This window comes from Sabethes cyaneus, chromosome 1 (genome assembly GCF_943734655.1).
Source record: "Sabethes cyaneus chromosome 1, idSabCyanKW18_F2, whole genome shotgun sequence".
NCBI classification, from domain to species: Eukaryota; Metazoa; Arthropoda; class Insecta; order Diptera; family Culicidae; genus Sabethes; species Sabethes cyaneus.
The window spans coordinates 18,392,522-18,418,194 of record NC_071353.1 but is presented as its reverse complement, the minus strand read 5'-3'; the positions used below and the strand labels follow the sequence as shown (position 1 = coordinate 18,418,194).

General features: G+C 40.4%; 1 protein-coding gene across 1 annotated transcript in view; it reads left to right on the top strand.

Moving 5' to 3' along the window:
* The window catches only part of LOC128745450 (T-cell leukemia homeobox protein 3), a 96,702-nt gene that overhangs the window by 50,295 nt on the left and 20,734 nt on the right, over positions 1-25,673 (top strand). The window lies entirely within an intron of this gene.

Below are 25,673 nucleotides of genomic sequence, written 5' to 3'. Positions count from 1 at the left end.
TAACTAAAACTTTGTGATTTCTGTGTAATTTCTTCCAATAATATCAAAATCGACCCGGCAACTATGAAAGAGCATTTCATTTATGAGTTGCGCGGTGGATAATTTTCAATGAAACTCACAAGGACTGTTCCGTCCTGGCTCAAGCAAGTTGAGAAACGGTTGTAATCCTAGTAGAAGGCTAATTTTCCCAGGATGATGAAATTGCGGGTCGGCCAAATAAACCGAGTCGGGAATTGGCCAGTCACTGACGTCCACCGGCCGCAGCGGAAAATAAGCCGAAATTCGGTCCAAAACTGCACATGGAATTGTTGTACGATGAATTAGAGCACCTTGAAGCCACGGTGACCGACGTGCCCATGTTGGCATGCGAGCTAGTTGCTGATATTCCTTGGACATCCAAATCGATTGGTGATTTTTCTATACCTAGACGTTCGCAGAGGTCCTTTCTAATGAAACTCAGGTGCGAAGCACAATCAAGTACCGCGCGGATTGCGTAGCGACGACCGTATTTATCGAAGACATCGACTGGGGCTGTCAGTAACAGCACAATAGACCCATCCAGATGGTCGGCTAAGTTGATTGACGAGATAAGTGCTTGAGATGCAGCCGGGAATGTACGATTAACTGCCGACGATGACGAACTATTAGATTGCTCGAATGCTTGATGGAGAAGTGTATGATGCATTTGACTGCACTTTCTGCACGATCCAGCCTTGCATGGCTCGCCGCTGTTATGCTTCAGGCAGTTTTGGCATAGCTTAAGCCTGGAAATCATCGAACAACGGTCAGTTAGGCTAGCGTGAACAAACTTACCGCACTGATATGGTTGATGACCGGCTTTCGTACAAATGCCACATACCGACGATGGCATGTCAGTAGCTACGAGTGCGTTTCCAATTACAGCACCAGTCAGTGTAATTGGAAACGCACTCGACGCGGAATTGGAAGTTGTGGGTTCAAAATCCACCTGGACAGCCAATTATTTTTCACAGTTTGCATATCATTTTTCGCAGTTTATCCAATGTTCGTTCTTCCCAAAAAAAACAGATTTACTACCTCTTTAGAAAATACAAAATATCATGACCAGTATAAGTCGATACAAAAATCATAAAAGTTGCATCTATTTTAACCCACAAAACCGTGCAAAAAAAAGATCTTAGTGTACGCTTAAATATTATTACGAAGAATGCGAACGTTTTGACATAGAAAAGATGTTACTGTTCCGTTTAGTAAATTCGCGTAGTCCGAGATTTGCTGCTACTTTGAGTTAGACGCTGTTGCACGCCGCTCCTAACATGGGAAGATAGCCACGTAGCGTAGGTCCCGCTTCTTAGTTTGCATTCGCCCACCGTTCCCACCGAAACCAGGATGAGATCCGATCTTCCCTTTGCCTGACCATTTCCCCGTTTGGCACTAGGAAGAGATTGAGGCAGCAGCTATTGGATATTTTCAGTAGATATAGCTATCTTTAATTGATACAAAACTGTACGAGGAAGTCATACCTTCACTGACTGTAAGTATTGTTTTAATTGCTTATATTTAATAGCTCGAATTCCGACTGTCCATATCCTGTGGGCGGAGCACTCGATCATCAATGTTTGTGTTGCCCAGACAAAACGGCATAAAAACGACTTTATTTCAATATAGCTAACGGGGCTATCTTTCAGTTTTTTTAATAAACACTCAAGCTACCATCGCCTCTGGCAGAAGCAAAGATACCACAGTGATATCGTAAACATACATATTTACATCGTTAAACAAATTAATGCTCAACCCTACATCGCAAATTCAGAAAAAAAAAATCTGTAAAAATGGGAGCAATAAAAATGGGAGAAGTCACAAAGCTAGGTCACATAGTTTTACTTCAAGAGAGAAACTAAACTGTTATCGGTAACAATTTAAACATTAATGTCGGCATGTAATTACTGTTGCTACTTGATGTGTACTTGTTTTTTTTTTTTTTTGTTGCATCGAGCAAGTAGGTCTTTTGACATTTCCATCGAAGTATTGCATATAAAAAACACTAATGAGCTCTAAATCTTCAAGAAAAAAAATCTTGACTCTTCGAATTTACTGCACCCATTGACAGCCATTGACAACCCTTCCGTACAAATTCATGAATAGGAAGAAAGCCTCATTAGAAGGAAATCCCTAGAATCATTCGATTCATCATTTAATCTATTATCTTTTATTTTCACAATAAACTAAACATTTTCACCTCCTCCACCTGCCTTTTGGGAACGGTTCGAATTGGATTATTTCACAGAAATGTGTTAGCAGCCCATTCATTATTGGCAGTATAGCTTTCAATGGAAATTTAAAGCATTTGCTATCATCGAAAAGATGATTAGCTTCATTACCGGGACACCGCATTTGGTACGAAAACAAAAAAAAACGGTAGCCAAAACTCGTAACACGCAGTTTTATTCGAATATTATTGCTCGTAAAATGCGAATCATAAAACAGGAAACAGACGGCCATAATTGTCGCCGCTGCCGGCGGTAAGCTGTCGGATTTAATTGTCGATTGTACACATCGGAACTGCCAGCCTAAGCCAGCATCACTGGCCGTTGTAGCCGGAGTAGCATGTACCATTCCTGCAGGGGAGCCTGCGCACACTCATCTCATCGGGTGGGGGATGTAGAGAGCTCCGACGACGTACCGAAGCGACGTAGCGGCGTGTCATTCGTTCTGTCGATTGGATCGGAAGACACGCCAACTTTGATAGCTTGTGTGTGCGGTACAGAGCATGCCGTTTTGTTTTTCTTCCCCCCCTTTCGGTCGGTATCTTTATCTGGGGGCGCATCGTAAAAGGTGCTAGTTTTATTTGCCGCAACGGCCAGCAGGAGATTGATCTGGCTCGGCTCGGCTCGGCTCGGCCGAGATGCGTCCCCGACTCGCTGCCCGCGCGGGGGTCTTTTCATTGCTGCAGCAAAACGTTATCCAACCGCCGGCTGGTGAAGGCTTCTGGTTTGTCGTAAAATTAATTTGACGGTAGCTACCGGGTGGAGAAACGAATCGTTTCTATTAAATCGGTATCAATCATTTTGTGCTGCGCTTCACAACTTTATGATTTGGGTGAGCCAGTTTTTTTCTTATTTATTTTCATCAAACAGCAACAACGGCACTTCGGCCGGGACGGTTCCAAGCGTAGGTCCGCAAACAGCGACTTATTAAACCCACCGGATTTATGGAGGTTGTTTGTTTCGTGATAAAATGCGTGTTCTTTTCTGTGTCTTTTTTTCGTTTTCGGACTAATTTGGGTTGTCGCGACTGTCGGACGCCGCTCGGAAGTGACTGTGGGTTGGCGTTGGGTAGCAGCAGTAAGCGGTCGACAGAGCAGGAAAAAGCAGTCCTCGGATAGGAGAAATTATCATCAATTGGTTTTCTTTGCACCTGCGGAACACAATGTTTATAGGAATGATCTAGCTAATTGAAAGAATCAAAGAATGTCCGATGACAATTCACAACTTAGTAGCCCGGGGCATGACACTGAAAAGGCGTTTCTTCGAAGATATTCGCTCGAAATTGACACACGCCCAGAAGTCATCCGTGCATTCCTCACTCGCACGCTCGCTCATCTCATACTCGTTTGTTACTTGTGGTTGTCATCATTACACAGGTTTTTTTTTATTTTTTCTCGTTTACTCAATGTTTCTGTTATTTGGTGTATCATTTACGGTTCGTTATTTTATCTGCTGTGTTTCTGCCCAACCGGTCTTTGAGTCTTTGTTCCACCAGCAATGACGAAGACGACGACGACGACGACGCCGCCGACAACCACTGCACTGCACTGCAACGCAACGACGTCGACGACGTAATTCACCGTCACCGGTTTTGTTTTGTTTCTGCGTGGCCTCTCTTCTTTTAATAAACAGTAGCAAATTAAAACTGGCGGTTCGTGATTAGTTTTATCTTCATTTTTATATTTCGGTTACTCGAGGCCATTTTGTGTTTCGCAAGTGTATACATTTCAGCACGCAACCGAATGTTAGGAACGGTTTTCTCGGAAACGCGATTGAGCGTGTATAACTAACATGTTAGAAGGTTTGAGGGCTTGATTGGTTCGTGATTGTTCGTAAATCGTTGCTCGTTGTGTCATTTGTATCCAGCTTTCCACGAGCCGGAATAGTGCCAGTGCTAGTGATTGGATACTGCCACCCGATTTTTTAACATTTCACGCAGGTGCAATTATTAGCTATAGCTATGCAAAAAAGAAGGAGTGAAGGGTAAAGGAAAAATTAATTGTTTGGTTGTTCAGCAATAAAAAATATTGTAACTTTAATGAAGAGCGAAGCTAGATGACGAATTTATGGTTTTTCGATTGAAAATATGATAACTTTTTAATCGTTATTTTACTTTCAGCAATTTTAAAAGCTTCCACACCTTCTATTTAGCCATTAGCATAATTGCGTCTGCGGCGTATACAGCCATTTTTCATGTTCATGATCTATTTCTGTGCAATAATTTTTTTTTCTAGTAAAAATACCAAGCGATTAACTTGAAAACTTTGAACTTCTGAAGTACATCATGAGAAATTAAATACTTTTTTTCAGTATTTTCCGATTATATCAGCCCCTACGTGAATTTTGGGCTGAAATAATCGGATTTTTTTTTGCTTATAGAATGCCTAGTTTACTAATGAATTATATTCTATCTATTTGCATTATTAGGGTGGCCATGTTTCCACGTATTTAAATGTATACCAAATATACGATGTCTTTATAAAAGTTGTAGAGCATACTAAAACAAGTAACTTTGACGAATATAGTAACTATCTATCTCTTATGGTTGTCGAAATATAATGATTTGTTTGTAAAAAGCACATAAAAATCGATTTGTGTCAATAATCAATAACTATTGCGGATGCAATCAGATACAGACAACTGTTACATGCTTTACAGGTTTTTTGTTGTACTTTCATGTGTCAGTTGTTTGATCAGCCACCGTTTACCACCTTCAGAAATATTTAAGCATAAAGAAATACTATTTTTTACCGAAAAAGTTCAATACAGTAATGTTCCGATTTTGTCAGCTCCCGATTTTGTCTACCTCCCTTTTATCAGCTTTTTATCCCGATTTTGTCAGCCTATAAATTTTGTTTAACTTTTGTGCTTTTAAACATCTATACCTATAAAAATGGATTTCTGTCTGTCTGTCCCTATGTTCCTTATAGAATCGAAAACTACTGAACCGATCGGAGTGAAAATTTGCATGTAGGGGTTTTTGGTGCCAGGGAAGGTTCTTATGATGATTAGAGACCCCTCCCCCCACTAAGAGGGGGGGGGGGCTCCCATACAAATGAAACACAAATTTCTGCATAACTCGATAACTAATCAAGCAAATGGAACAAAATTTGACATGTGGGTGTTTTTGGAGACAAGAATGTTTTCTATGGTAAATTGAAACCTCTCCCCGCTTCAGGAGGGGGGGGGGGCTCCTATACAAATCAAATGCAAATTTCGTCATAACTCGAGAACTAATTAAATAAATGGAACCATATTTGGCATGTGGGTATTTTTGGAGGCATGCATTTTTTCTATGTTGAATTAGGACCCCTTACCTTTTTAGGAGGAGGGGCTCCCATACAAATGAAATACAAATTTCCTCATAACTCGAGAACTAATCAAGCAAATGAAACAAAATTTGGCATGTGGGGGTTTTGGAGGCAGCAATTTTTTTAATGATGGTTTGAGACCCCTCATCCCTGTGGTAGGGGGATAAGGACTCTCATACAAATAAAACAGAAGTTTTTGCGTAACTCAAAAACTAATCGAACTCGAGAAATTTTAGACTCTTTCATAAAACATTAATCAATAACAATACCACGAAAAACTATCAATAGCAGCGATAGATATTTCAGCGCGAGACCGCGCCACAGGCCGCCAGTGTTGCCGGCGACTTGCTGTCGGAAGCGCCGGTCACTGCGGGAGGCAGCCCCCCGTAGAGATCACCTCTATCGAGGTTTATTTATTTTCCTAGATCTGCTGACCTCTATTACTTTCCTTCAGTTGGGTCACCCTTGCGAAATGGTACTTCCTACGAAAAGATTTTCCGTGAAATGGTACATCCCGCGTAAGGTTTTTCGCGAAATGGTATTCTGCGAAGCTCTAAATTCCGCGTTATGGTCAACCGAGAATTGGTGTTCCGCAAAATGGTATTCGGCGAAATGGTTTGTAATGATGGCGAATATTTAAATGCTATCCGCTTTATTTTATCAGGCAAAGCAATGGGGGGAGTTGTTTTCTACTTTGCTATGAGGAAAATTTGTATTTTAAAACACCCATGAACTCCCCAGAAACTTGCAAAACTCGAGATTGTGACGAAGGTTATCCGAGATTCACGATTTATGTACAACACAGTTTAATTTGTGGCAATACGAACTTTGTCGGGTCAGTTTGTGATTTATAAAACTTTTCAGCCTGCTTGAAACTATTCCGATTCTCTGGGAGAGTTTTTGAATAAAATGATGCTTTCCTGCGAGTAATTCGGGGTCAAAATAAGGATATTTTTTATAGTAAAAGTTCTATAGTTCCTAAACAAGCAAAGATAGAGGTATGCTATATTCAGCAATGTTGTATATTGTTACTATTACAAGGTTGTACTTGTAAAACAAGAAAAAGTCATACAAGAACTACAAAAACAGCTAAAATAGAAAAACTGATTTTAACTACTTTTCATTTATGAGAAATAGGATCTTTCAATCAGAGATAGAAGGTTACTGTCTTCAGCAAAATTTCTTGTAATAATACGCTGTAAAACTTTGCAGAACACATCAATGTGTTATATTGAAACTGAAGAAAAATAAATTTTTATTGCACTTTTAGAGGGATTATTCAAAATTTGAATTCCGCTGGACGATAGAACTTTTAATTTTAGGAACTCTTCCAAAGGTTCCATAAACCTAAAACCAAGTTTTCCCGCTCAAAGCTAATGTGCACCAAAAAAGGCTCTGGACCAGTGTGCTGTGCCCGGTTTATTGAGCTTTCGGTTGACCAATTGAGGGTTAAAATTTAATTTTTAGTAGAAGTCTTCTATATTGGTCTTAAGGTCTAAAGTCTTGAATTTTGAAAAAAAAATTCGAAAAAAATTTTTCCGATTTTGTCAGTTTCTCCATTTTGTCAGCCCGAAATTCTACATGGGGCTGACAAAATCGGAACATTACTATATTTCGGAAAATCTAGAAAATAGCGTATGATATTCCTCCAAGATAAGATAAATAACATTCTAGAACACGTGAAGATTGACCAGACTAATTTAGAGACAAAAAACTGTTTTTAAAGGTATGCCCACAAATAACGCCTCATAACTAATTTCTATGAAGAGATACAACTATAATGTCTTTGACAAAATTGTTTGTATTGATATTTACTACATCATGGCTGAACACATTAAACCTGTATCTCTGATATGTGAGAAAATAAAGCTCGTATTTCACTTTTAAGGGGATTAATCACATAATGGTTCCCGTCAAACGAAGGGTTTTTTTATACCAAGAAATATAGCCAAAGAAATTATATGCGAAAAAGGTCGTGTTCCGGCGTAATCTCACGCCGATCACGTATTTCGCTGTTTGGACCACTGTGCAGCCTAGTCTATAAAGGTAAAAATGCCTGAAACTGGAATCAATAAATACCTCAAAAAAAAACAAACAAAAAATTTATTTTTGAGGCTAATATAATCGGTGGTAGATATAATCGGGAGCTGATATAATCGGAACCATACTGTACTAGTTTTGACTTAGGACTTCCGCTTACCGCAGGGTGTCAATTCAAAATTTGTATTTAGGCTGGCATAATGAAATAATGAAAGATTTTGTACGCTTTTTGATTACTCTGCCAATTCTCTGCGGGTTTCAATGGCTCACGGAGAATAAAAATGTAGTTTCAACCATATTTATGGTTGTTTTACGCACAAACAAAAATTTCGTTTTGTTTCAAACTGAAATATATGATTAAAATGAAAATATTTATTGTTATATCAATCTTAACTTCAAATTTGAAAATACTTTACTTTTAATTCAAAACTGTTATTTTCTTGATTCAAACAGAATCTCGTTTTGAAACAAAAATATTTTCAGGTTGTTATAAAAATATTTTTTTGAGGCTTAAAGCAACAATAATTTTGTTTGAAACAAACTGGAGCTTTTTCGCTCCGTGCTTGTATACCAATCGATTCATAAATCATGTAGCAATTCTGCATACAAGAACCCCACTCGTATAAACAAGCCTCTTCTGGAGTTAAAAACCGAACGATCCGGACGGATTCTAAGGTCGTAATTTGCTGGCTAAACTCCGACCGTCGGCGTTAAACCCCGTACGTCGCATCATAGGGTCATCGAGATCCTGGAAGAATCTAATATACGAGAATGAAACTAAATTTCGAGCAAACAAAACGTCACAAACAAGGGTACAAGTTTGAAAGGCCACCCGGATTGAACCTGCTTTAGTCGCTGGTTTCAGGGACCGGAATTTCTGTCGAAATCGCCAGAGTACTGGCTCGCCTCAAGCAGTCAAGTAGAAAACACCACCGAAGAGCTTCGCCCTCAATTCCTGTACCATACCAGAGTCGAAGAGTCGGTAATCAACTTGAGTCATTTTTCCGTTTGACGGAAGCTCCCCAACAAACTTTTTTTGTTTAGGAATAGCTTTTTCAACTATTGTATTGCTAATTTCCTGGGAACAAGTGCTTGATAAGCTATTATACAACAAAGATGTTACTTGGGTTCTTCACTGTACCGCTCGTGTTCTTCGTTACGTCCGCTTTGCCTGCAGTGCGTCTTCCTTGACAACAACAATCTGCTCAGGATACGAGGTCGAACACATGCCTGTCCATTTATCATCAGGGACGTTCGCTCAACCAACTGTTCTCCCTCGCGAACACACAATCACCTGACTGGAACTGCTCGACTTTCGCAAACGCTTCAACCACCAGATCCATCAAACAATACTAAACGAAGCACGACAGCGGTTCTATATTCCCAAATTAAAGCCACTTAGGATAAAGTGGTCCAGAATGCACCGCTTAAGCAAAACGTCATTTTGCAGAGCAACGGCGTGTTTATTCCACGTTTTTCAACTTCTAGAAAACTTTGGGATCTTTTGTACACTTACTCCCGGTGAAATTTCCTAACAAAAACCAGTATTTTTTGTTATTTTTAACGATTTTTGGCAAGAGTCAATATCATTATGTGAGGCAAAACGCCAAAGCCCGTGGACAAAATGCACCAAGTTTGCGCAGCTAGGCGTTAACAGCAATCTTCAGCGACCGTCAACTTTCAAGGCCGTAGCAAAGCGCTTCAGAAGACTTTGAAGAGTGTCAACCAAAAACAACCAAAGTGTTCAAGACACCCGATACGGAATGAACTTTCGTCCCGCCAGCGCACATGAGCGGCGTTTGGGAACATCTGATTTAATTTAATTGATTTTTAATTTCATTTTCAGCATTAATTCATCTGACCAGTATCAGTATCATCACTAGACGCTCCTACTTGAATAAAACGATACTTTACAACTAACTATAGAACATTTAAACTTCGTAAGCAGCGTCTAAAACTATCACTAGAACAATCAAAATCAAAAAGACTATACACACGATTGAACAAGCAAAACATAGCTCTAATTGGCTCATTTTGGCCGTATTCAGTTCGTCGGAAGTCCAGGCGAAGAAATTGCATCTCTCGAAGCGCACGTGGAGTGACATTGAAATTGATTTGAGAGAGGATGTATGGAGAGTCCAATTCTCCCACTAAAACTTAACTGATGAACAGAACTCTTTCAGTTTTTCTCCTTTTGTCGAGAGTTTCAATGCGTAGGTAGGTTGCAGCGGTCTTGATACAGCGGAAGCACTAAAAGATTTCGCCAGGGTAGAAATCTCAAAGCATACCGTAAGAATTTGGCTTGTACTGCTTCCAAGCTGAAGGAACAAATTCCAGTGTAGGGGCTCCAAACTACAGCAGCATACTCTAAGATAGAACGCACAATAGAGAAGTACAGGGCACGTAAGCGATCCTAAATATGAAGCCCAAATTTTGATTGGTTGCAGATATTAAATATGAGTAGTGTTCCCGAAGAAAGGTTCGTATCAAGAAGCACTCCCAAGTATTTGTTTATATATACTCTTTCCAGTACTTCGTTGCTGATGCGGTAGTTCCATATAATAGGCTTTTTCTAAAAGAGATGGCCCATTCTTTAGACATCAGTCCACAAAAATGTCGATTAGTTTTTGTAATTCAGTCTTCAATAGATTTGACCGGCACAAACACTTTAAGATCATCAACGTGCAGCAATCTGGATCCTCGTGGAAGTACAGCACAAATGTCGTTAAAGAATAAGGAAAACAATAGCGGTCCGAAGTTGCTTCCTTGTGGAACGCCAGAATCATTACAAAACTCGCTAGAGGAGACATCGCCTAGTATTACTGAGAGGGGACGATTAACCAGAGTGGACTTTAACCAGTTTACAAAATTAGACGCAGAATGTTAAGTTGAATCTGGACAAACTGAAAAGGGGAAGGCTGCCAACTGACGAAATCCTACACAGTACGCTTTAGGAGATCGAGAATGTAATCGACTCACGACCGTTAACCACCATTGCTGAGAACAACGATGAATCTCCCTTAACCATTTTCTGCAGAGTTTCATCATCAAATACACTGAAACCGTTGGTGCCGCGCGATGCCAATCCCGCTACGCTTCGAAACAGCTGGAAACAGTCACAAATTGTGGCCAAAGAATTCTGGCGGTAGTGGTTAAGAGATTATCTTCCTGTTATAACCAAACGCGTGAAGTGATTCATGAATATGGAACTGATCCAGGTAGACGATACAGTGCTCATCGCAGACCTGAAAATTCCACGTAACAGCTGGTCTTTTTTTTAACGAGTAGGGAAATCTGCTCAGCACCTTAGAAGATACGATACTATCAGACATCTGAGAAGACAACTCAGAGAGTGGGGTTTGGTATCACGAACCCGCTAATGGGGCGTGAGGACCCAGATCCACTAAAACCCTACTCGAGTCTCCAGCCTAGATCCCCCCTGGCACCATCTTATCGTTATTACTTCAGGGAGGGGCTATTGTGCTTAACGCACCCTCTTAGACAACTACTGGACTATGGTAGTTAGGCTATTTACTCGCCGTTGATCGGCTCTCCAGCGGTTTTGTAGCTCAAGTACAATCTGGGTTGCAGCCGCATTGACCGCTCCCCAGACGTCCGAGCTAGAACACATCCTTTGGACTAAGTTGTCCGGCGTAGTGTCCTGTCCGCTCACTAACTGCATGTTGTTTTTCGCGCCCACGAAACGAGGGCATATAAAGAAAACATGTTCTGCAGTTTCTTCAACATCCACGCATTTGGGATACGCGAGGGACTTCGCATGCCCGAACTTGTGCAGATACTGTCTAAAACAACCGTGCCCTGACAGAATCTGTGTCAGGTGGAAGTTGACTTCGCCGTGGCGTCTGTCGACCCACCCGGGTACTTCCGGAATAAGTCGGTGTGTCCACCGGCCCTTTGTGGAATCAGACCATGCCCGCTGCCATGTGGTCATCGAGGCCGATCTTGTGGTACTCCGTATGCCACTAGTTCCACGTTGATTGAAGCACTCAACATCCTCACTGATGATGACGCCAATAGGCATCATACCCGCTAAGACGCAGATTGCGTCATGTGAAACTGTGCGATACGCACTCGCCACTCTCAAGCACATGAGACGATAGGTGCTTTCCAGCTTGGCTAGATAGCTTTTGGGATAGATTTTTACCTAACGCCGATGACCACACCGGCCCGCCATATCTGAGTATGGACTGGACCACGTTGGCTAATAGCCTTCGCTTGCTGCCATATACCGCAGAGCTATTAGACTTCATACGAGACAATGCCGAAATAGCTGTGGAAGCCTTCTTGCAGGCATAGTCGACGTGGCTCCCGAACTTGAGCTTTTCATCGACCATGGCTCGCAGGAGTTTTGAGCACCGCGTTGACGAAATAGTGCAGTCCCCGACGCTGATATTTGCTTGCTGCAGTGACTTGCGGTTGTTCACCACGATAACCTCCGTTTTATGATGCGCTAGCTCCAGTTTCCTGGAGCGCATCCAATCTTCGACAATGCTTATAGAGTGGGCAGCCGTCAACTCAACCTCTCTGATAGATTCATCGTATACTTCCAAGATGATATCGTCCGCAAAGCCGACAATCACCACCCCTACCGGGAACTTTAGCTTCAACACCTCGTCATACATGACGTTCCACAACACCGGGCCCAGTATGGAGCCTTGCGGAACTCCTGCGGTGATTGGAACGCACTTCTGACCCTCCACCCTGTTGTGGCAGGCCTTTAGGACGAGTAACCTGCAGGAGCGTCCCGCGGTAAAATTTGCCGTACTCGGCGTGGGCGTTAAAGGTTAATACACTATCAGAGAGCCTCTTGCGTATTCAGGGGTGGAATGAAAGGAACCTTCCTCTTCTGTTGGGTTGAAGCCACCTCGTCTGTCGACTCACTACGAGTCGGCGTGTTGAGGGTAGACGAAGAACAGGGCTAGGTGTTGCTCCCCTATTCTCCTCGCCACCTCCTTCGTTTCTTTGTTTTTCGGCAGAGAGAGTATGCTCGGTAAGAAATGGTCCACTGCATTAGTGACCGGCTTGATGCAGCAAGGGCAAATTACTGTGGAGGGCGCCCTGGTACTCCACAAGCTCCGTTGCGGCAGAGAATTTATAGAACCCCCTCCACCATTCATCCCTCGGCACGGGTCGCGTCACACTTAGGATTAGGGGTTTATCCATTCAAGTCTTTACGTAATAGCCATGGATATCGGCTATTGAATCCATCCTCCTTTTAGGTGCATTGGACCCTCTGCTTTGGTTCTTAGTAGTCTTACCTCCTACAAGAATCGTCTTGCAGGCGGAGAGTTTACACTCGGCCTTCGCATGAGTGCACCCTTCTCTGTCCGCATACGACCCTAGTTTCCACCGGTTGTCCGATTTCCACTAAGGAACGTCTCCCGGATGGCACCACGAGGAGGTAGAGACAGGAGTTGCTGAATAAGAGGCTGTGGAACTTCGTGGTGGTTCTGGAGCGCATTATTCAACCATTTACCATCCATGCCCAACTATCTGGCCTAGTGGCGTCGCTGTAAACAAACAAAAGGAGCACCCATGGGGAATCCTATGTCACTTTTTCTATGTGAGCTCTTCATAACAACCGATAAGACGAAAAGCCAACTTAGTAAGCAAGTAAAGTTTGAACTGCAAATGACGCTAGCCTCTGTAAAAAGAGTAGAACCGGACCCTCGGCGAATTTCGGCTGTACGCCGTCGAGTTATTCCGGTAGAATACGTGGCCCAGTATATTGGCCAAGCGCTATTGCGACGATCAACGACAGGCGATCGCAAACCTTATGACGTGCATTGCATGTCACGAATTCCACACCAAACTGCCACTAGGAGCAGATGGGAGATATATTTCACCACAGATCACATTTAACGGGAAATTAGCAGTCAGTAACTTTTCGTATAAAAGCCCAATTTCGGAAGCAGTTTTCGGGTCCAAAACAAGGGTTCTGTTTTTAAAAATATATTCGCTGTATTCTCTTTGTCAATCTGAACACAGCGAATATATTTTCATGCATGGAATGTTGGTTTCAAACAAAAAAACTGCTTTTAAAATTTACAGAATCAATGACGGCTAATTTCACCTTAAGGATTTGTTTTCTAATGGCTGAAATTGCTTGTGATTTTTTACAATCGACGAAGGAAACGGAAGAAGAAAGTAATGGAACAAAGGTGTTGATAGTATCTCAGGGGAGACAAGGCGTGAAAGAGGAAAAGAGGAGCAACGTTTAGTAAGTTTGTAAAACATTCCTCTTTACTTGGGGGGAATCACCTCTGCCTAGCTGAGGGATCCGCCGATCGAACCAAGCTATAATTTATGCCAATTATAATCGGTTTCAGGCCTAGCCCCTGCCCCAGCCACGGGTTCACAGATATTGACGAACCTTTGAACCACAGTGGACTGGATAAAATGGAAACTCTACAATCCCCTTATTAGGCGTACGAGTGTTTCAAATTCCACCAAAATTCTACTGAAAATACTACTAAATAGTAATCGAAGAACTATGAATTCTATTAAATTGATAAAATAATAATATATAGTCTTGCGTCAACTTGACATACATACATAACATGTGATGTACACCTACACAAGGACAATAGATTTTATCTACGGTGGAGGGAGATTCTGAATAAAATAGGAAAATTTACAAAACAGAGAGTACTCTATATGTGGTACTTATCACAAAGATTCACAACAGAAAACAATGGAGTGCAAAACATGAAATTCTCTATTCAACCGATTTCTCATTGCTATGCTTTTCCAGATTTTCCTTTCAAATATGCTCCGTTTTGTTGCAATCACGTCCAGAACACTTTTTTCCTGCTTCGACTGTGGGTGTCCACTTTCATCCAAATTTCACTCTGCATCAAAAACCCATAAAGGCATCCTTCTCTGCCAGGTCCGGGCCGGTTTGTTTCCGACGAACACATTATGATACGGGGAAAAACGTGTCAATTTTCATCCGAAGGGCAATCAATAAAACCGGTTGATCCCGCAAACGGACGATTATCGATAATCTTCCCACCGAATTTGATATCCATAAATGATGCGCTTTCTCCGGTGTGGCATATTTTCCCAGTCTCGACCCTACCCAAAAGCAGGGAAAAGTGGGGTTTCGTTTTGATTGATATCGGGTTAGGATGTTTCTATCCTGCGCCAGCTCAAGGCAGCCGCCGGCGGCGGCGGGGCAGAGAAAATAGATCGATTCGACGGGGCGGTTTCTTCGAAGATGAGGATGAAGCCGGTCATAACCGTTAAATTTTACAACTTTATGAAACACTCGTCGAGGAAGGTACACCATTAGAGATATTATATGAATTGGAGCATAATCTTTAAGGCAAATAGGGTACTCTCAGCTTCAGCTTCTTCCTAAGAGAGTCGAAAATGCTCCGCATAGGCTGTGGACCGACCGCTGGCAAGCAGCTGCGTGTCAGGCCAGAACGACAATCTTGAAGGCGCTTTCGCAGTGGAAATTGAAAGGGGCAATTAATTGGGATTACAGTCTCGCTCGGCTGGCTATCGACTTAAGACAGCTAAATGTACCTATCGAGTTCAAATCCTAACGCTCCGCTTTGGCAGACTTTTATGCCTGCGCCACGACACCACGAAGCTACAAAAAGAAAAAAAGCCGGACAACAATATCTCGAACCGACACCAGCTTTGGTCGAGTTCTAATTGAGTTGTACATAAGCTTTTGCCTTTGCTCTCTAATGGTCAAATGCATTAGAGCTTGTCTACAGACCGCGTATTGAGCCCACCGCAATAGATCCTGCCACGGTGAATGGTTGTTCGCGAGGCGTTATCATCCCATAACTATAAATAATATATTTTATTTCGCTGATAAAGCCGGAAATTTACAATTCACTCGCTGCGTGGCACACGATCGGCTGTGAATCTGAAGCGGCGGCTCCGGTGGTAAGTGAATTGATTCCGAACCGCGGCGCACGGACAGCCAAACCGGAGAAGGAGCACGAGTTAGGAAACTTTTAACACGTTAAGTGTTTATAGAGTGAGCAGCAGAATCGAAACAGTTTAGCTTGTATTATTTATAAAATGTTTGCGTACTCGAAGTGAATATTTGGCGAGAATTTATTGGCAGACCCTCGGGACGCAGCGCATTCAAATGTACAGATATCCGTTCCTTCCGAGCCGCGTGTGGTTTATCAGGGCCACTTTTCCGAGGTTGGGAAACCCAACAAACATATTTATTGGCCTGCCGGGCAAGCGTTGCAAAATAAAAATGTGTTTATTTACCCGTTTTGCAGTCGATTTTACGACCCTCCGCGCGGTTGCCGTAAATTCCGATACACAATTCGTTTTGAACGCTCAAAATCCTAGCACCGATTGGGAATCATTTACGAATGACGAAACACGAGTCCGAGTGGGGCTGGAAAGATATGTAGTAAGTGTCCCATTCAGCCGCGCAGACGGCAGGTCAAATTAATTATTGACATGACAGCTCTCCTCCACGTTACTCCGCAGAAAATTTATAACTCTCATTATCGTAATCGGAGTCGTGTTCGTATGCTTTTTGCTTTTTGCAGTTCGATGCATGCCAAGCTCTGAGGCGAACATTGCGGCGCGATGACAGCCGCCGGCTGCCTGCGCGGCGGCGTGGCCCTGCGACGCACCGCAAAATGGTGCAAAAAGGGTGAGCTGTAGATTGATTGTTTTGTTTCTCTTTTTGAATGTCGTGATCCGAAAATGACTGCAAAGTAATTACGTACCTACCCTGGCCGAATGCTGACGTTTTACTGCAACATGGTGGGGATGTTCCCCCCCCATTTCCCCCTCCCACTGCCATGCGAAAGATACTTTACAACATTTCATCACATGTGTTGCACTAGTTAGGGGACTAAAACTGCCAAGGAACCGAGCCAATTACTGGAGACACATTTATTTTAAGCGAACGTTGTTACTGTTTGATAATAATTGATACGAGTGGAATGTGTATTATTACGAGGATTATCAAAAGCTAGTGGTTGAGGTATGTTTGCCTGTTCTTTCAGGAAATACAAGTTTTGTTGGGAAAGAGTGTCAACGGTAAAATTGCAACACATTCGCATTGCTTTAACTTTTGGTTGCACAGTGGTATTAAAGCTCGAATTCGTGAACTTTTTTAATAACTCTATTAATACTGATTTTATTAATATGGTGTCTTTGAAATAATTTATGTACATCAAAAGACGCAACGGCTGATCATCAGATATAGTTCGGAATCAACCCGTCCGTGAATTTTGGGCTGATATAGTAGTAGTAGTAGTAATAGGGGAAAGCCACCATCATTTCAAGGACTTGGCAATGTATGTGGGTAGAATTACAGTAGATCCAAATTTGATTATCAAATGAATTTCACACTAATGCTGTTACAGAAGGGCCAAAAGGGATTGGGCGGACCCACAAGCAGAGGCACTTGTGCGCATTCCGGGATTATAAGAGTCGCCTTCCAGCATTAGGATCCTTCCATGTAATAATCAATTTCGCTGTACCAACTTTAACCCACGTTATGATTTGTTTGTCCGTGAATTTTGGGCTGATATAATTTGAAAACGGATATAATCGGAAAATTTTTTTTTTGCTCGAAGTTAACTAATGAATTATGTTCTTTTAAATATGTACCACAAATATGATGTCTTTACAAAAGTTGTACAACATACTATAATAAGTAACTTGGTGGAATATGGTAAGTCTCTATCTCTTATGGTTATCGAAATATAATGATTTGTTTGTAAAAAGCACTTAAAAGCACATTGTAAAATAACTGTAACTTTCGAGGATACAGATACAAACAACTGATACTTGCTATTACGGGTTTTTTGTTGTACTTTTATGTGTGAGCCGTCTGATCTGCCACCAATTGCCACCTTAAGAAATATTTGAGCTCAAAGAAGTACTATTTTTCAACGAAAAAGCTCAATATCTCGAAAAGTTTCGAAAATAGCGTCTAACGATGTTCCACTAAACATGGATTTTAGTAAGATAGATAACTTTCTAGAACACTATGAACACGTAACCCACCAGACCAGAATAAGTTAGGGACAAAAAACTGTTTTCAAATAACACTTCATAGCTAATTTCTATGAAGAGATACAGCTATGATGTCTTTAACAAAGTTGTTTGTATTGATATTTATCACAACTTTGCTGAACGCATCAAATCTGTATCTCGAATATGTGAGAAAATAAATTTCGTATTTCACTTTTAAGGGGATTAATCACATAATGGTTTCTGCCAAACGGAGCGTTTTTTATACCAAGAAATATTGTCAAAGACACCATATGCGATTCAATGCGTTTGCAATTCAATTTTAGACGTATCGTGTTGAGTGTTGAATTAGTATCTGAAAACTACACGAATTCAAACATCACGCATAGCACTTTAGATCACCGCACCGCGTGCAACAGAGACGGTCTGACACGTATGAAAAGTAACAACAATGTTTTTCATAAACTACGGGTTCGCCTCCATTTTTGCTTGCATAATTCTGCAAAATTTGAGCCGTTTGAATTTATCCTCAGGCAGCAGCTCTTGAACCTGTAGTGTGGAAAGGATGCGTTTTTACCGTGTTCACACGCTCCATACCCTCCATACCCTCTATGTGACACAGAGCTGTGGCGCAACTTGACTTATGCTTGTCAAGTCTTGGGATCATTTCTCACAGTCCCACAGTGATCAAATTTAAAAAAAAAGTGGACATTAGCAATTGGGTAAAAAATGCGTAATTTTTCAAGGGGGATGTCTTCAGAGAAGTTTAATAATAAAATATAGCGCATCTTTCTGCACAATTAGGGTGACCGTAAATTCACCTATTAGGATAATACGAATTTTTGTTTTTTTAAATAAGGCCATTACAAATATTTTATAAAGTTTTTGTCCTTCCGGTGTTCGGCCACTGAAGAGGGGGGGGGGGGGGGAGGCGAAAAAAACAAAGTGAATTTTTTAATCGAGCAAAACAAACATGGATTTTAAGAATTTTTATTTAAGGTTTAAACGTGAAAACCGAATCTATTCTTGCTTATAATATATACGTTATTATTTTTTATGCAAATATATACGAAAAAAGACAAAAACGAAGGAAAATTTTCTTGGACGATTTTCGGAAATTCCATTGTTCGAATTTCCATTTCTGTTTCGTGCTAGAAGCGTTAATTCAACTCGGAGACTCATTTTTCGAGTTTTTCAGACTGTAGAACCCACAGACAATTGATTTTATAAAAAGAAATTTGACTCATATCCTACAAATTATTTTTTCCCCCCGATTTTTCAAGCTAATTTCCAAAGGGGGAATGACAAAAACTTTAAATATGATTTGCAATGGCCTAATACAAAAAAAATTCTTCAAAAAGTTGCAGAACATACTAAAATAAGCAATTTTGCTGAATACAGTAACTATCTATCTCTTACCGGTTGCGAAACATAATGACGTGTTAAAAAGGAGCGCTTAAAAATCAATTATGCTCAATAACTTTGCACACGATTTTTTCACTGCTTTCAAATGTTCTACAAAGTTATTCAGTATGCTAAAATACATATTTTCACTGAAGACTGCTTTTCGTTTAATGAGCTATAAAAAAAATTTATCAAAAAATAACACATTTTTCAATTGATTTTTCTGAGATTCCTTTGGAGTATTCCTGATGGAAATATTTTTTTTTTATAGATAAAATATAGTACTTTCACCTAATGGTTGTTTGGTTCGTGCGAAGCTGCCCGAAATTGAAAAAAAAATTTAAATATTGCAAAAAAAAAATTTTTTTTTTTCATTTATTAAATATGCGTTCTAGCGACAAACAGTCTTCAGTGAAATTATGTATTTTAGCATACTGAATAACATTGTAGAACACTCAAAAGCAGTAAAAAGATCGTGTGCAAAGTTATTGAGCATAACTGATTTTTAAGCGCTCCTTTTTAACACATCATTATATTTCGCAACCGGTAAGAGATAGATAGTTAATATATTCAGCAAAGTTGCTTATTTTAGTATGTTCTACAACTTTTTGGAGAAAAAAAATTTTTTTTTAAATGATTTAAAAAAACAAAAGTTTGTATCACCCTAATAGGTGAATTCATGGTCACCCTAATAGTGCAAAAAGATGCGCTATATTTTATTATTAAACTTCTCTGAAGACATCCCCCTTGAAAAATTACGCATTTTTTACCCAATTGCTAATGTCCACGTTTTTTCAAAATTTGACCACTGTGAGTCCGCAAAATTACATGGTGAATCACTTGTCATAAAAGTTCCTGTTTTAAAATCCTTGTGATAACAAAACGAGTACTTCTGGATTTGTGTTTACACACTTGCATTACAAAATTTACAACCATACACCAACTGGTCTGTCGTTGTTCAACAATTAGCGACGCCCACCACAGCAAAAGTGAATGTCCGCGCGCTTTTCCGGAGAATACATTTTGATGCTGCAATCGTTTTCAGAAACGTCCTAGAGAGACCCGAAAAGTTTGTTTCGTTGTTGTTTTTCATGCGCGTCCGTGACCATGTCCGTCGCACACGGAGATCTAGCTTGCTATGCGTGATGTTTAAATTCGTGCCAAAACGAAACTTTTAATATTAAATTGCAATGAAACTAAAAGAGATAGCCGTTTCACGTCAAAGAACGAATTGTTAAACGGTTCCAGAACTTCAAAGTGGTAGACATTATTTCTGTAGGCGAAATTCCAGGAAATTCTTAGTAACACGTTTATTCGTTCGCTTTTGAAAGGCTACTACTAATTTTACAGTAAATGTCACTCTTATATATACTTCTACTCTACACTATGCCTATTATATCTCCTATAGTTCGGCCATCTTGACAAAATACACCGTCCTCGATGTACATTATGTGATTAGTTGCTGCTCCAACAGTCACACCAGTAGTCGCACCAACGGCTCTGGTTTCATCATAAAAAATAGTCCCATTGTACAAATCTACAAACAATTGCTGCACAATCCGTGTCTGCTCGTCCGTTGTTGATTTTCCGAAGTATTCGAACCCGATGCCAAACCAACGATAAATTGAGTGGTGAATTTCGAAATACATATCACAAATCTGTTAGGGTGATAAATTTTCCGCCAAAGGCTTCATCTCCGTTGACGTTTCATACTAGCTCAAACAGTCAAACGAACAGTTGCATCTGGATTTTCATAAAAAAATAGTCAATAGTGGTGATTTTGCTCCGAATGGACATCTTCCTTCGATTGCCTTGAGGAATTTCCATTCGCTGAATAGCTTTCGGTTCTCAAAAAAAATTCTGCATCGTTGATTCATGGCACTCACGGAGAATAATCCCACTTCTGATAATTGTAGGCGATATTCCAGGAAATTCTTAATAACACGTTTATTCATTCGCTCCTGAAAGGCTACTACTAATTTTACAGTAAATGTCACTCTTATATATACTTCTACTCTACACAATGCCTACTATTTCTCCTACATTTCAAAGATCTTTGCTTCTGAAAAGTTACTACATTTTTGAAGTAAGAAGCTTAAGGACAATTTTCAGTACAAAATTTTCTTCTCAGCATATTTTTTATTTTTTATAACCGATTTTAGGCAAACAGAGCCGAGAACTGAACATGTTTAATAACTTTGTAATGAATGAGATTTCACCATATCCGAAAAAGGATTTTTCGACAAATGTGGTCTTCTATCACCCCCTGAAATATTTGCACCGCATTACCTACCACCCTGTATATTAGTAAATTTTATTTTAGTAGATATAGACCGGACAATTTTCAGGACAGCAGTGAACGTAGTTTTCCACTAAAGTCGCTTTTTACACGGTTTGCTTTTTACGCGATTATTTTTACGCGAATCTAGGAATTAACGCGGTTTTCTTTACGCGAATTTTTTTAATTTACGTCAATTTCGCAATTGACACGGTTTTTACGCGAGTTCCGGAATTTACGCGGTTTTGATTTACGCGGCACGTATCCTTCACGTAAAAAGCGACTTGATTAGCTACTGTATCGACTTTTCATGGTATCCATTCGAGTTATTTGCGGATTAAGAACAGCACAACATAAATCGGTGAGAGACTTTGTGTTGAGCCAAGCTTAATACTGATTATTGGAAATAACAGTGATGGCATTTACATTCAATATTGTATTTTCTTTCTGATCATTTTAATCATTCATTTCTATTTATGTGGTTCATTTAACTATGTATAATATAATATCAAATAATCTATCACAATCACTAAGATGAGAAATGTTCGTTTTTAAATGCAAATTTATCCATAAAGATATTGGAAGAGACAAATGTCTCAACACAATTTAAGATCAGGATAGCAGGTGTAAAAGAAAAATCCGCCGGTGCTGTGTGCAGACATTTCGCTACTCACACACTCGTATACGCACATCCTCATATCGTCTTCTTGCATAACTTATTCCCGAGGCAAAAGAAACTCATACGTAATCGACTCAACGACGAGCGACAACCGTAGCTGTTAGCACACATACTCGCAAAAACTCGTTGCAGTGCATGAATAAATAAGAGGGAGTCTTAAAGGAATGCTTATGTAGGCGTGTTCGTTAGAATTAGTACGCGTGTGTGAGAAAATTAAACCATTTGAGTGTGGGCTTCGCAACACTGGTTTATATATTATTCAGTTGCCACATTTTGTAGCTTTTCAACCTATACAAGTACAAAATGTGCCATTTTTAAGAAGAACAGTCGATCGTAAGTCAAGATGCGGAGAGAAAAAAGCATCCTAAAGTAGTCAAAACAGTTGAATAAATGATTAAAGCATGAGTAAATATGCAAAAACATGTCGATCTTGAGGTAGTGCCAAACCTCATGGGTGAGGTTAAGACCAAAGTACCGGCATTCGGATACGGAGGCGAAATAAAATAAAATAAAGACTCTAAAGCTAAGTTTGATTATTTCATTTAATACCCTGAAAATTTTATAGCGATCGGTTAAAAACTTGAATTTTGCGAATTAATTTCCCTTTACGCCAGAAAAAGTGACAAAACTCCCTGGTCCCAGCAGGTTGGAGATTTTTTACATACGATTAATCCGACCAGTTAGCTTCGAGGTACGATGCTGATCTAACAAGCCAATCTTCGTATGTACGAATCTCGGCTAGGCGGTGCTTGCTAGATAAAGTGAGTAGGCCGCCCCGTAATTTTCCTGTACTCTAACAGCCGGCTGCGAAGTCTTTCGATAAAAAAGGGTAATGTCTAAAAACGGTATAAATCCAAGGCTTTGCTTTTTTAATCCGAGGCCAATTTGATATCTGTGTTAGTGAAATGCGCTACAACTATTGTGTTCGGTTGCAATAATGTATGTGTTAGAGAAAAATTTAGAAAAGTCTTGGAAAAACGCAACTAAATTGTTTCAAACGGAGAAGAGGCGCCAGCCTCAGCGATAGACATAGTTAAGAAGGCCCTCATGCAGCCAAAAAGCTATAAATCTGCTGGAAAAGATGACATCCGAGTGGAGCTAAATGAGACCGGAAAAGCTGGCCACTTGTCTACAGCGGCTAATGGTTAGTATTTGGGAAACAGAACAGCTACCGGAGTAGTGAAAAAATGGGGTTATCTGTCCGATCTACAAAAAAGGCGACAAGTTGGACTGTAAGAACTATCGAGCGATCACCGTTCTCAATGTCGTCTAGAAAGTGCTGTCCCGGATTATTTTCCGCCGTCTATCACCAATTGCGAACAGGTTTGTGGGAATTTATCAAGCCATCTGAAGGACGGTCAACAACGGATCAGATCTTCACACTGCGGCAGATCTTCCAAAAGGGCCTCGAATACAGAAATTCTTCACACCATTTGTTCGTTGACTTCAAAGCCGCATATGATACCATCGCTCGAAAAGAGCTTTTGAAAATTATAAACGAAAACAGCTTCCCCAGGAAGCTCATCAAACTAATTCAATCTACGATGGGTTGATGGCTGTTCGAATTTTGGGCATGAAACGTGGACAATGCTCGAGGAAGATCTGCGAGTGCTCGGAGTTTTCGAAAGACGAGTGCTAAGAATGATCTTCGGCGGCGTACAGGAGAATGGAGTATGGAGACGGAGGATGAACCATGAACTAGCACAGCTCTATGGCGAACCCACTATTTAAAAGATGGCTATAGCTGGACAGTTACGACGGTCAGGGGATGTTGCAATAATGCCGAACAACTACCTTGCAAAGATGATGTTTGCTTCAAATCCGGTAAGAACAAGACGACCAGGGATGCAGTGAGCAAGATGGTTAGATTAGGGGGAGCGATGCCTGGCGGAGTGTACACAGTGTCCAAGGAATCAGCGAGCGGTAACCGCGGAGAAAAGGAAAAAAAATGGTCCCAAGTTACTGCCTTTTAAAAATGTAACACAAACAAACCATTATATTTCGCAATCAGGAAGAGATAGACAGTTAATTTATTCAGCACAGTTGCTTATTTTAGTGTGTTCTACAACTTTTCTGTAGAATAATATATTTTGGACGCTCCTCTTGAAAGACACTCCCTTTGACAAATTACCCAATAGTAACTGATCGCATTTTTTGAGGTTTGGCCCCAATTTGTCAAGCCCAGAAATAAAATCGTTTAAAAGTATTAATTCAAAAATTCAAATAAATTTGATTACACACAGAGCCACTGGGCTATCAGAAGGGCACCAATGGTTGCCCAGTTTATGAAACTAAACTGAGTTGATTGGTATATGTAACACTGTTCTGCCAGTCCTAATTAAAAAGCTTACTTTTGAAGCGAAATTATTGCTCTTTCTTGCTGAGCAAGACAAAAAGGAAGTACTCTGCTATGCACCGTAAATCAACTCGAATGGCAAAATTCCAACTCACAGCGGATTCCTCCGGGCACACCGTGTAGGTACTTCATTCTACTGGAGAATTTAGATATCATTTTTTTTTTTGCAAGTCTATGTCTTCCACTCAACGGTCTATAAAAATCAATGCCGCAGACGAAATGACATCTTTTACTCGTTTAATGCGCCATTTACAACTCGCGCTCGGATCACAGTCCAGCGGGAATATTGACCAACTGTGGCCAGAGGCGAAGAGCTTTTTGTTTCGTTTATTTATTTATTCTTGTTTCCACCACCAATGAGCTGGCGGCAAACAACGAGTATTAAACATTAAACTTGCTGACGCAGGAAAAAAAACATGACCTACAATGACGGCTACTTTTTAACCCATCGGAGAATGTACCGTTATCTATATCGGCACGGAGGGATCTTCGTATCAGGGGTTAGTACGTTGCTGGCTGTTAATTAAATCTCAATATTTCTTTCAATGATTCTTAATTTTTATATTTGGTCATTGCAAGAAATTAGGAAAAACCTATTATGGTGCAATCCTATTCAGTTTAGATAATAAGAAAAAAAAATTGTCGAGGGTCTTGGTGTAATTTCAATTGTGAGCCAATGGAAAAGAATTTTCAGTTTAAAAAGTAAAGGAAAAAATATTTAAACTTTCCTTACATTTTCTTTATGTATAGTATTTCTGTTAAAATATAAACACGAAAATTAAACTCAATAGATTAGTGTACAGCGTGCAAAAACTGCCAGCAAAATGTGCCAGCTTTGTGTGTAAGCTGGTTGTTTTCAACGGGGACCGCCCATTTGGCATAAAATCATTTGACATAATCAAAAGGGGCCATTTGGCGTAACGGCCAGTTGGCATAATTCCTCAAACATCATTTTATGAGCATATGGCCGCTTTCTTAGATGGCAGCCACAGGCCGCAAGTGTTTGCCGGTGACCCGCCGTCGGCAGCACTCTGTCTATTCGTTTCACTAGGTTTACCGACTATGTGTTAGTTTTCCTTAGTCCTCGCATGGATTAGTCTCTGGAAAATAACACATCTACCTCTTGTTAGCAAGACCTAAACACTAAAATCTGGTTAAATTATCAATTATGCTAAATGCCCATTATGCCAAACGACCAGTACGCTCGTCCAGTATCGTTATGCCAAACGGGTTTATGCCGAATGGCGTTATACCAAACAGTTTTATACCGTATGGGGGTTCAGCATATCAGCAAAAATTCCTTCCAATCAAATACAGTCGAGACGAAAATAGCTTTTTTTCCACCGTTTTGCGATAATTTCGG